General features: G+C 40.3%; 2 long non-coding RNA genes across 2 annotated transcripts; both read left to right on the forward strand.

Moving 5' to 3' along the window:
- Positions 1-7489: 7489 nt before the first annotated feature.
- On the forward strand, positions 7490-8603 carry LOC112554913. Its single transcript, XR_003097344.1, has 3 exons — positions 7490-7653; positions 7914-7987; positions 8438-8603. It is a non-coding gene; the product is annotated as an uncharacterized LOC112554913 (long non-coding RNA).
- A 1822-nt stretch (positions 8604-10425) lies between these two features.
- On the forward strand, positions 10426-12884 carry LOC112554910. The gene is made up of 5 exons (XR_003097341.1): positions 10426-10451; positions 10802-10905; positions 11148-11207; positions 11439-11594; positions 12462-12884. It is a non-coding gene; the product is annotated as an uncharacterized LOC112554910 (long non-coding RNA).
- Positions 12885-13830: the final 946 nt, after the last annotated feature.

Genomic DNA, 13830 nt, shown 5'->3' on the forward strand with positions numbered 1-13830 from the left:
ACTGGATCATCACCATCAACTCCAGAGGAGGAGGATAACCCAACACACGGATCGTCCTTCACATCCACAACAGAATCTTTGACAACATCCACAACATCCACAACATCACCGTCAATACCATGGCAAGATAATTCAACACACGTAGCAACTTCCATGTCGTCTTCAGAATCATCAACATCGCCATCAACTCCAGAGGAAGATAACTCAACAGATGGATCGTCCTTCACATCCACAACAGAATCTATGACAGGGAAAGTTAATTCAACAGAGATAACAACATCGATGATATCTACAGCATCATCAACTGTAGGTAATTCAACTTACGTAGGAACTTCGATGCCGACTCCAGGACCATCAGCATCATCAACTACAAAGAAAGATAATTCAACAGATGTAACATCATTTACACCAACAACAAGACAATCTTTGACACCCACAGCGTCTGTTCTACCCACAGGTGAAGTTAATTCAACAGAGATAACAACATCGATGATATCTACAGCATCGTCAACTGTAGGTAATTCAACATACGTAACAACTTCGATGCCATCTCCAGGATCATCAACATCACCATCAACTCCAGAGAAAGAAAACTCCACACACGGAGCGTCCTTCGCATCCACAACAACAGTATCTTTGACAACATCCACAACATCCACAACATCCCCGTCAATACCATGGCAAGGTAATTCAACACACGTAGCAACTTCCATGTCGTCTTCAGGATCATCATCATCACCATCAACCCCAGAGGAGGAGGATAACCCATCACACGGATCGCCCTTCACATCCACAACAGAATTTTTGACAACATCCACAACATCCACAACATCACCGTCAATACCATGGCAAGGTAATTCAACACACGTAGCTACTTCGATGCCGTCTCCAGGATCATCAACATCACCATCGACTCCAGATGAGTATAACTCAACAGACGGATCGTCCTTCACATCCACAACAACAGAATCTTTGACAGGACAAGTTAATTCAACAGCTATAACAACAGGACCATCTCCAGGACCATCAACATCACCATCAACTACAAAGAAAGATAATTCAACAGGTATAACATCATTTACGCCAACAACAACACACTCTTTGACACCCACAACGTCCGTTCTACCCACAGGTGAAGTTAATTCAACAGAGTTGACATCTACGATATCTACAGCATCGTCAGCTTTAGGTAATTCAACACACGTAGAAACTTCCATGTCATCTCCAGGATCATCAACTGGATCATCACCATCAACTCCAGAGGAAGAGGATAACCCAGCGAACGGATCGTCCTTCGCATCCACAACAACAGAATCTTTGACAACATCCACAACATCACCGTCAATACCATGGCAAGGTAATTCAACACACGTGGCAACTTCGATGCCGACTCCAGCATCAGCAACATCACCATCAACCCCAGAGGAGGAGGATAACTCAACATATGGAGCGTCCACAACAACAGAATCTTCGACGCCATCCACAACATCACCATCAACTACAAAGAAAGATAATTCAACAGGTGTAACATCATTCACGCCAACAACAACACAATCTCTGCCACCCACAGGTGAAGTTAGTTCAACATATATAACAACACCGATGTCATCTACAACATCGTCAACTTTAGAACATCCTTCTACAACGTCCACATCATTGCCTTCCCCACCTGTGCAAGGTAATTCCTCATTCTCTACAACACCAGGACCAACTGTAGCATCGTCCACAGCATTAACATCACCGACCAGACAAGATAACTCGACGCAGTCCACTTCAACACTGAAGCAAACAACAACATTATCCACATCGTTAACTCACACGCTGACGTCACTTCCCTCGACAACAACCAAAACTACTTTGAAGAATATTGTGTCTTCGTCATTATCGACAACAACGACCACTGCCACAACTACAGGTAAGGTTATTCACTTTTAGCTTTGTTGTTTTGTTGTCTTGTCACTTGATGGTAAACATAGCTTAGGCGGAATAAGTGTGTATAAGGAAAACTGCAGACCACCTGGATATGATCCCAGAGCATAAGACTGTTGTAGACAGCCAGCAGATGGTCTCGCCCTCGATCACCATTGAGGGAAGCTTCTACATCTGCGATGTAGGGTTAAGGTTATGATGATGAAGTAGTTTAGCAGTCCAGCTTTTCTCCCCTACAGTGTACATATTTCGATTTCCAAACAAAGAAATAAATTTAATTTTATATGTCATTTAAAAGGGTTATAGGTTATTCTAATAGTATATTCTAATAATGAGAACCAGCCAACCAACCACCCAACCAATCAGAAAGCCCTCTCACACCCAAACCCAGGATAAGTGCGGGACGCTGGTTGAAAAAAGTATGGCTCCTCCATATTATTTATCCTAGATTGTTTTACAATGTGTTATCTCCATTATCATGTTTCTAAGTATTATCATCTTCATTCTACAGAATGGAAGCCTGTGTACACGTGTCCAAGTACAGGGTACGCCTTTCTCCCTACAAACTACACCTACCCGAATAACTGCGCCAAGTACCAAGTGTGCGAACATGGAGTCTCTAAAGTCATGAGCTGTGCAGACGGAACTCACTTTGTGTACTCGAACATACCCAGCGTGCAGATAGCCTGTGACTACCGCATCACTCGTCAGAGACCTTCTGCAGCAAAATGAAAGCTTTGTCAACGACCGTCACGCCCTCCTAGACATCAGGACGGGCAGGTGACGTCACGAAGGGCATAGTCTGCAGGAACAGACCGGTGAGGTGTGACGTCACGAAAGGTACTGTCTGCAGGAACAGATCGTTAATGCGTGAAGTCACGAAGGAACATGGGTGAGGTGTGACGTCACGAAGGAACAGATCGGTGAGCTGTGAAGTCACCAGAGGCGTCATCACGTGTTGGAGAACTCTAGAGGACGTACGTCAGCCACTTAGAAAGACTAAAGCTACACCGTGACGTCACGTGCCACAAGGCTAAATGAGTGACGTGACCTCGTGTTCGATTTTTATGGAAATCTCGCTTTAACGAGACTGTACTTCCTGTCAGTTTAACCAAAGGATTACGTCAGTCAGTTAAGTAATCAAGCAATCGCCAAACGAAAAATCAGTATTAATCGTGTTCATACACACCACGTGATCAACCTGCGGCTTGAAGCACTGTTTTATTTAAAGAAAACTCATCCAACTTGACTGGTGTTATCTACCCTTAACAGATGTCATACCTGTTCAAGCACGACAGATGTTCTACCTACCTTGAACATCTACTCAGAGGACTAGACTGCATCTGTACTTATATTTTATTTCTTACAGAAATCTTTCTTACGCTTTTTCATCTAAAGTAAAAAAGACCTGTTTATATGTGGAAAAAAAAAATAAAATTCAACTGTGCACAGAAGCTAATATCTCAAGGGCAAGAGGAGGCCATGTTTACTGTCAGTAAACAATCCTAGAAAAACAAAAATGAAAGTTCAGAGAGTGGTGACGTTTTGGAGAGGATAGGCTGAAGGAATTAGTCTTCATCCTTTTTAATCCTCGTGTTAATAGTTTCAGGACAAAATAATCAGAGGGCTTCCGACTGATTGTGTCATAATGATTTGTTGAAAAATCCATGATTAATGCATTACATCTGTGTTTATGTGCAAGGGGGTAGGATGAGGTTTCGTGTGTTTATCTGTGTGTATAAGTGAGTGAAGAGTTTACATTATGTATGAACTCGTGTTTACGTGGATGCAGGTATATGTGCGTGCTTTGATGTGTGTATATGAATTGAGTAAACGACAAGAAGAGAAAGACCTTTTATTGTGATTATATTTTTGGTAAAACATAGTCAAGGGTTATCAAACTTAAGCTGCTTCATACTTCATAAACTAGTCGGAGTTATCTTCCCACCCTCAACCATCATCATCGTCGTCGTTAAGTAAGAGCATGAATGTTGGATTGATGTTTATTGTTACAGGAATACCCGGTGCAATGTACAGTTGTTGAATGCCGTCTGGCAATCTTAAGTTATGATTATTATTTTTTACGACCTCCCATGAGAATAAATCAAAAATTATCTCCATAAACTTAAAGATTTGATTTGAGTGCGTGCACATGAGTGTGTATGTATGCATGCATGTATGTGTGTTTGCGTGTATGTGTTTGGCTGACTCGTCGAAACATTCATCTGCACACATTTGTCCACAGCAGTCCACACCAATACCCAGCCAACAGCTTCCTACAACAGGCGTCAAACATTCAAAACAGATCACGTGATAAATAACTTACGTGTCCTTCTGTACGTTACCCGAGAACATCGAGGAAAGCTAAAGGTTAAAGGTTATCTCTCGCCTCTAGTAGCTGTTCCTCATGCCCGTGGTGTATTTTCTCACTGCAACAATCGGTCCATGTCTTTCGCAGGTACGACAGGTGTGGTTGACAAAGGTAAACGCATTGAAAGAGTTGGAACGAGTCGTAAATGTATCACAACCATGCTGAGTGTGTCGTAAATCCTTGAAGAGCCATGAACAAAGGACACTAAACATGGGTTGTGTAATCTGTCCTTCTTAAAATAAACTGTAATATGTCAGTGACAAAACAAACATTGATGGCGTAATTTATCTGTAAAAACATAATGTAATGTCCTGATTATTGTACCGCGACCTTTGACCTGTAGACAATGACGTGAGCGACTTTGTTATCATCACATTTTGTTTATTGCTGAAAGTCAGACGCTGATTAGTTCTACATAGTCACGTGTCTACTGTTTAGTAGGGAATCCCAGAGCTTCAGCCCTGTGGTCATCTGTGTTGAACTGAGACTATTCTCAGACGCCATGTTGTGGACCAATGGTGACGCCTCGACAGAAGTAGAACGGGGTACATTATCACAGACATGCATTCCACCCTCAAATGCTCGCCACAAAAGTATCTAGGCAGCGTAATCAGCATCAAGTGTCCATAATCTTTATTCAGAGATAAAAAAAATGATGTTGGGTTGTTGGATTGAAGATGGATTGCATGACTATGTTTAAGCTGACTCTTTATTCACGTGATTAAGGTGGGTACAGCCTACCCTGACAGAACTACACTGCTTTCTCCACCCTTAAATTAAATTTCAAGCTAAAACCGCCCTGGTCATCCTCATATTACATGGGAGAGATCTTTATCTACAATGTTTATGATATTTGTGCAGGGAATTTAAAGGTTTATTTGACTTTTAATATAACGCCATTAGCGCAGGACTAATGTTTATTTGAAAATGTTTATTTTTGAAAGAAACTAATCAGCTATAAGCAACAAAGAATTTTTGAATACTGAGTGATAAACACGTTTTTAAATTACCTTCAACCGTCTGATATAGTTACAGCCACACTATCAGTCTTCGTAAGATCGTTCTTTAGTCGGCCATGCAGTCTTCATGCACGCCGCCCCACAGGCAAGCGATAAGAACCGTTACTACAGTGTTTGACACAGGGGGACATGTTTCCCCTTGTTATATTTGTTTAGTGCATGTCAAGTGAGATAATTAGGAACATGTGTTGAAATATGGAGGGTAACAGTTGCAGGACGAGACTTTTATTGAGCTTCGGGTGGATAGGGTGAAGTGTGCGTGTGTGTGTGTGTGTGTTCGTGCGTGTGTGTGTATGTGTTTGCGTGTTTGTGTGTGTGTGTGTGAGTGTTTGTGTGTGCATGCATAAATCTGTGTGCATTTCTGTGTGTGTGTGTGTGTGTGTGTGTGTTGTGTGTGTGTGTGTGTGTGTGTGTGTGTGTGTGCATGCATACATCTGTGTGCATTTCTGTGTGTGCACATGCTGTCACGTTATGTTCTACTCTCTTTTTTCTGCATTTTATTTTCTTCTTCTTTTCTTTCTTTCAGCCATTCCGTGTCCGTGTGATTATCAATCATGTCTGTCAGTGATCATGAGACAGCAGTCACTTCAAGATGATTCCATACCCAGCTATTGTCAGCTTTCATGTTTTCACATGTACATCAATGTCTGAACAATCACATAAGTGGCTGTAACATGAGGCTGATGTAACCGCTGATATCTCCCCACCCCGCCTTCTCTCTATGTTTCTATCTGCATTGTTATTGTTATTTACAATGGATATTTATCTTCTGCATATCAATGTTTAAATTCGCATTAAGCAATTTGTGTGCTTCGTGTTCGCACCTGTGCAGTCGTCTCAGGTAACCGTGATTAAATACATTGAAGTCCATGAATACATGAATATAGGAATTTCTGTCTGTGAATTGTGATGTGTTCTGTTCATGAAGAGTGAGGATATACACACAGGTGTGTGTGTCTTTGGGTGTCTTGTATTCAGCTTCACCCGGTCATAATAAAAAGCAGGTATACCCCACTCTTTCGGCAAATTGTGACTACAGCCGGGTGGTGTGTTTGTACACGGGTGTCTGGCTGCTAGTAATGAAGTAGGAGCAATGGCTGGGTACCGCTTTTTACAGTTGTTATCAGCATTGTACCGGACATTACATTTAAAATATTCAGGTTTGAATGTCAGTTATGTTACAGCAGCAGCCTCGCTGTCGTCACGAATCTGGAGCAGGATGTGCATTGGAATGTGCACACGGCTACTGGTGCTTGTGTACCTGTGTGTGTGTGTGTGACTGTGCTCGTGTGCGCTTGCAGGGTATGTTTGGCAGTGTGAGGGCATGTTAAGACAGACAGACAGACAGACAGACAGACAGACAGACAGACAGACAGACAGACAGACAGACAGACAGACAGACAGACAGACAGACAGACAACACCCAGGGCTTCTGCTTACGCAAAAAATTGCGTACAGTACGCATTAAAAGTTCGGAGGACCCCTTCAATTTAATGGGTCCCCTTTAAATTTGAGCGAAGAACAGGGACCCCTTAAAAATCTGAATAAGGGGTCCCTGGGACCCCAAAGAATTTAGCCTTAGCAGAAGCCCTGAACACCTATCCCTCAATTCATCATTAAACGAGGTTTCATTAGCTACAAGCGTGAAATGTTTTGTACAGGTGAGGCGAAACCTGGGAGAGGAGGGTATGGGGAACATGAGTGATGGGGAATGAAGGTACTTATCACCGGAAGTGACCCTTTGCGTCACTGGTGACGTAAAAAGTTACAGACACTCTTGACCCTTGAAGGAATGCGACTTCACATTTCTGAATTGAAGAAATATCCTGTTGTGTGCGTGTGTGTGTGTTGTGTGTGTGCGTGTGTGTGTGTGTGTGTGCATGTGTGTGTGTGTGTGTGTGCATGTGTGTGTCTGTGCTGGAGTGTGATTGGATTGTGTGTAAGTGTGTGTGTACGAATGAACATATACATGAATTCTTGTTGGTAGATGTATTTGTAGGATGTTTGCGCGAGTGTATAGGATTATGTGTGTGTGTGTGTGTGTGTGTGCATGTGTATATGCATGTGTATGTGTGTGTGTGAACGCGCCAGTTGACGCTGACATCATTTTTAACACAAAAAAAAATTCTTTCTTTTTTTAAAAAAAACAGGCTTTGTCCCACTAAACCTTTATCTCGCCAGACAAGAGCTTTTCTCTCGCGATAATCTCCGAGGACAAGGAAGTCAGGTTTGAATAAAGAGAAGTGCTTCTGCATCAGCAGTTGTAACGATGATCATGTGAAGGAGGAGCTGCAGCCACCCTCGTGGATTTATTCACTGGACTTCCAAAGCAAGGTGATCATTCTTTCAAAAAAAAAAACGTTTTCCTTGATATATAATATTACATTTAATATATCAAATTACAGCAAGGGTTAAACTTGTAGAGAGCAGTATTGACTGTTTGACTTTTTTAATATTAATTTGTTGTTTAGTAAAAAGTTAGGTCACTTTATTCGACAGTTAATATCTAAGATAAAACTCTAGATTGTATCAACCTGCGAGTAAAATATTTATTTACAAATTTGGTTAAAAATCACCTTTTTTTCTTTTTTTAGAAACCAGCAAGCCTATGTCAAATTGACAGTAAAGAATAGAAGTAGATAATCTTTCTACAGGTCAAGATTATTCAGTAAGCATCAGCTTTTTTATTAGTTAAACCTTGTGATATATTTAATTTAATTAAGAGTATCTAAAAATGTTTCAAAACCGATAAAAGGATAAAAAGACTTTCCAACTAGGTTAACTTTCCTTTTGACTTATATATTTATATGACTGCTTTTGGTCATTGCTCGTTGTCTAGTTGTGAATACATCACCTGTCATTTCTTGTCTGATTCATAGAAATTTTTCTCTTCTATTCTTCGAGAAAAAATTAGGATAACTTATGACCAGAACTCGCTTCTCTGTCAACCTTGGTATCATTCAAATATTGTTTATTACTGAGATGAGTATTTTCAACCTTAACATCCTTTCAGCCTGAATCCAGCACTCAGTTTTATTTGATATATAGATTATATGAAAAGTTTCAATATGATACAATTTATTTATCTCGATGTTAAGTTGATACATTTCATCTATAGGTCCAGATGGGTTCATTGACCTGGCCTCGACAAAGCTCCGGCAGTTGTAAACATTTTAATCGAACCAGAAAGTTTTAGCGAAACTACATCGGACAGTTCATCTGTCGTGTCATCAGCCACTCACTCAAGCAGGTCGTCAACCAGATCTTCAGCTTCGCCAAACTCTGAAGGTGCACATCAAAAGATTCTTTTTTCTGTCGTTTTTAAATAATAATTTCGGCTACAAAGCGTATTGTTATTTGTGAGAGAATTACGTGAGAATTTATTAACACATGTTTACAGGCTCATCAATGCGTTTGTGGATGTGTCTGCCTGTCTGTCCGTCTCTTTTCTTTAAATGTATACTAATTTCATGTCTTACATACATTGCAATTTCTAAGTGTTTCTTTGTTTAAATTTTTTGTAATCTCACGCCCTTAATAAATATTAAAAATACCATTTTTTTAAAAATTTTGCTGTAAAATCCTGCCTCTTATCAAACATATAATACTCAGGATAACCTCGCCTCACTTGTGACCTGTTGAACTCAAACTGCCCTTCTCTGTCAAATTAAAATATTTGCATTACAGAAAATATATTTTTTTAATTTTCCTTCCTTGTCTACAAGGTTCACCTAACACATTGCGGACAGACGTGGATGAAGATAACATTTCAAGTGCTGGCAGTACCCTGACCTCTAACAGCTGCACGTGCAATGTACCCCGGGGTTACCATCTACCAACGTCAGCCCCACAGGCATAGAACACATAGAGAACTGTAGTCGCTGCTCTGATGTCTCGTCAGGTAAACATCTGATTCCATTTGCACTAAGGATGCCACATACAGGACACCTGAATAAATACTTACATCATGAATATTATGTCAGGTTTAAAAATAACTCCAACCCTAGGTCAACATCCAGCAACTCACCTACATACCCATACCCACTCGCCGCTCACTCCATACAGCAAAAAAAAAAAAAACAAAAAAAAAAACCAACAATCAGCATTATATTGATAGTATCAAGATTATTTTTCCCGCCTCGTGTGGGATTTTCCAATTCTGATAACAATTAAAGGCATGTCAGGGTTGTAATATTTTTGGAAGCTCGGGGGTCTGACATGCTGAGTGTGAATCATTCTTGTCCAAAATCAGTATTTTAAAGGAGTAATTATATGTGACTCCACTGATTAATTTAGTTTATCTGCTGTTAATTTCACTGACTTTCTAGTAATAGCCTCTACAAGTTTGACATGTTTGATCATCGGTTTCTAGAAAGTTTTTCAAAGTCTCTTCACTTTACAGCACCCACGTGACGAAGAAATCACAAAAGTTGGTTTAAGGTCTTGAAACGAGATAGAACTGTATTGTTGATGTTAAGACACATATATCATTAAAGAAAGAATTCATTCATTTCCAGAAGGAGGTAGTAGCCACCAGGGAAGTAGCATCACACCCAGTCTACACAGTCGACCGTCAACAACAACAACAACAGAAGATCCAGAAGAAGAAAGTACAGAAAAAAAGACGAGTAAAAAGTGCAGAGGATGTTTGAAGATCAGTCTGGCATTGATTGTCTTTGTAGGAATTTCAGCTGGTGTTACCTTTACAACATTTTATTTTATATCTAAAAGTAAGTATATAAATGTTTTAGACAAAGTATTTGGGAGAGATTGAAGAGATACAAACCCGTCTGGGAAATGCTTAGTTTTAAGACTGAAGGGACATCCTAACCCTGCTTCTAGTCTTACTAACACATGCTTTTACTTACAGATAGTTTACTTTCATTCTTGCTTCCACTTTTTCTTTTCTGGGATCATAATTTTTTTCTTTAGACTGGTAAGGGTTGAATTCCTTGGTGTAGCTCTTAGACATGTTGGTTGACAAGTAAATTTTAAACATCACAAGTGATTATTGAGGAAAGTTTATGTAGGTAGGGTAGTGTGTTGATGAAAGCAAGAAAATGTTTCCTATGTGTTCATAAATAACTTTCATCTTTCTGATTTCAGAATCTACTCTGGCGCCAGTGTTCACAGTAACAATTTACATTATACAAAGTAATATAATTTTTGTCTTAATTATAGCTTTAATCTACAAACCTGAAGACTGATTTTTTTCAGGCACACATCTCTTAGACAATGATAAATGATATTTATTTTCATCCATTTCATTTTGAATTTAAACGAAAAATTTTTCTAGAAACACTAGTCAAAAACCTCAACTAAAAACTCATTTAAACAGCAATCAGGAAAGTCGATTGAGAAGGAAATGTTCAAGAAGAAATAAGTTACAATAACACAAAATATTACAACAGAATAACATTCCTAAGCTGTGGTCAGTGACATATTAGTTGGTGATTTAAAAAACAATTTCTGGTCTTTGCAGAGGCCGATATGAGTGTCAGAGTAATGAACGAAACATTTGAAGATGCCATGATGGAGTCCACCTCATCAGAGTTCAAAGATTTTGCTGCAAAGTTCTGCACGAACGTGAGTGTGAATGATACCCGTAATATGAGCAGTTAATTAAAATATGTCCACATCAGACTAAACACCTTGATTACTTTGATGGTCTCAAACTATGATTTTATTGGTGCTATTCTAGGATTGGCAATTTGTTTCTGTATGATAATTAATCATCGAGAACACAAAAAGTTATTTATTTATAGTTTAACATTACTACAAGTCATTAAGTCCAAGAAATGAAAGACTATGAAATCTGTTTGATGCAGGTTCTGTCAGAGCTGACAGAGAAAGTCGAATGATGCCAGGTGCCAAGTTCATTCTTTGAGGTGAGCATTGGATGTTTGTATTTCTATCTGAGGCATAGATAGTATATATACACAATGACGACATTGCTTGTTTTAAATGAAGTGTCGAGACTTTCAGTGAATTGTGTTCGAGATGACTAATAGACAAAGGAAGGATGTATATATATAGCACATAAGGGCTTTTAGACCATCGAGAATGAAATTGAGAATAATTAACCATTTTTGACTCATTGACTGATTGACTTTGTACAGACGAGGGTCGATCGTGGTAGAAGTTTACGTTAGAGTTGCTTGCCCCTGAGAACGTCACACTGCACCTGTTGGAGGAGTGGCTGAGTGTGCCCACCCTGGGTGTGATGACACTTGACCCCTCCAGTCTTCACGTCCTGTCCAACGCGACTGAGAAAGGTGAGCAGCACGACTGAGGCATGTCGTACTGACGACTGACAATTTTTATCTTGAAGATAGCAACTTTGTAAATGCGAATTTCTCCCTTAGGGCACAAGATTTTTTTCAGGAAGTATTATTATTCTGCTTTCTCTCTGCATTTCCTCATGCTCCCTCTTCGGAATTGCCCGTTACTCGTAGTCAGCATGGACCATCGGGTACCATCGACACTCGATAGGTCAGACACTTGCTCAAAGTCCATGTGACTGGCACAAAGTTATCGTCACCAAAGGGACGGAACCTAAGCCACACTAGTTTGTAACGAATATAAAAGCATTGATAAAAGGTAAGGGAGCAAACCCATGTACAGGAAAATCAGGGTGTGGACATCTAGACGAATGCTTTCCCTGATAAAAGTAGCGGCCATAAACTAGAGCAAATGTATTAATGATCAGGGGTAGCTATCTAGCGAACGGGTGTCGGGTGCTGTGTGGGGTGAAGAGGAGATAAGTCATGATGAATTCAGCATCACAAAACTGATAACATACCGTGTAGGTTGTCCTCCCCGGTCATCAATAGCCGAGCACCCCTGTGGCACACCCAGGGGAGGGAGAAATTATGTGACTGGAGCCATCAGGGCATTGCGCCGAGAGGAAATCGTCATCGGCACGTGGGACATGCGCACATAACTTTTACAATATTTGTAATTAGGACTCGGAAATAGAGCCCCGTCAGGGAACAGTTCAACAGTAAGAACTTTTCAAAATCAGTAATTCTCCTGTTGAAAATAAAAAAGAGTTAAGACCTGATTGTCCTAGGATGTACCCTGTGTCCTCTGAAAAAAGAATTTTCATTTCTAGTTTTATCTTGGTGCATCTGTCGTGACAGAGTTTCATCTGACTAAGGATGAGCCCTCATCTTGCTCAGCTGAGTATTTGCCGCTGCAGCCTCTGAGTTACACCTTCCCTCATCACTGCCAGGACTACCGGGTGTGTGTGGATGGCACGCCGCTTCTGGAGAAATGCCCGGATGGCCAGGAGTTTGCCTTTACTTCGCCGGACGATAAAATAATCTGCGCTCCTCCTTCTGCCCACACCTACTGTGGCCGGAAGAGACTTCAGACAGAAACCCAGCCATCCACCACCACCACCACCGCCACCACCACCGCCACCAAGCACATTAATCACAAGACTTGGAATCACCATCCACGACACCGACAACACTGTCGCTGCTCTCATCACCACACGTCCACAGAGATACACCGATGATTATTTCAACCAAAAATCTACAGAAGGTGTCCTTCCAACTTTGGATGGTAAGAAGAATGAACAACATTTCTAAAGAATTTCTGTCCTAGTTTTGAAAAGAAATGTAATTGTTGATATATTTTTCAGCCAATGAAAGCAAGTTTAGTGAGCTTGACAAAGAGATTGTCATAGTATAACTGTGAACAAATACCTCATTCCCACCCCAAGGCTGCATACGTCCAAGATACACTCACCACAAAACATCCAGCTAGGAATAAGATCCAATTGAAAATAAGAAACATAAAATAAGATTTTCAATTAAAATTCCGTTTTTTTACAGGTGTCCGCGTTTCCTTTCAAGTGTCCGAGGACAGGTCGACACTATCTACCTGCAGTGGACACGTATCCTAGCAACTGCGGCAATTACCAGGACTGCAATGAAGGCCACAGCTACATCATGTCATGCCTCTAGGAACCATGTTTATATACAAAGAAAAAGACGATGTCTGCGACAGCATCCTAAATCCCAATGCTTTCTGTAACTTGGTGGAAAATGGCCGTTTAACAGTCATTTAAAAAACTATTAATTCAGGTTCTCTACACACCTTACTTTTATTTGAAATGGCAAAATGTTAGGAATGTTGTTTATTTGACTGATTGGCGATTAAGGTTGAATCCTTTTCAATATTTCTTTGGTAGGATTTTTTCAGGAACGTGTTTGTTAGAGACTCCCATTCCCTACTGCTGAAAAATAAATTCAAATGTGTGTGTGTGTTGTTATAAAATAGTTATCTTTAAAATGACATTCTACATTCGTGAAATCAAATGCATGACAGCCAAAAGCTGAAATCAAAGACAAGAGGGAGGGTAATGGTCAGGGATTGTAAAGCAGTTTGGTAGCCGCCATCCTCACAGCTACACACATGACGGAAGTGCAATGGATCCCACATTGTTGTTATACTCTGTAGTCAGGCGTGTGCTCTTTGTACATTGTGTGTGTGTGTGTGTGT

Source organism: Pomacea canaliculata, linkage group LG14 (genome assembly GCF_003073045.1).
Source record: "Pomacea canaliculata isolate SZHN2017 linkage group LG14, ASM307304v1, whole genome shotgun sequence".
Lineage (NCBI taxonomy): Eukaryota > Metazoa > Mollusca > Gastropoda > Architaenioglossa > Ampullariidae > Pomacea > Pomacea canaliculata.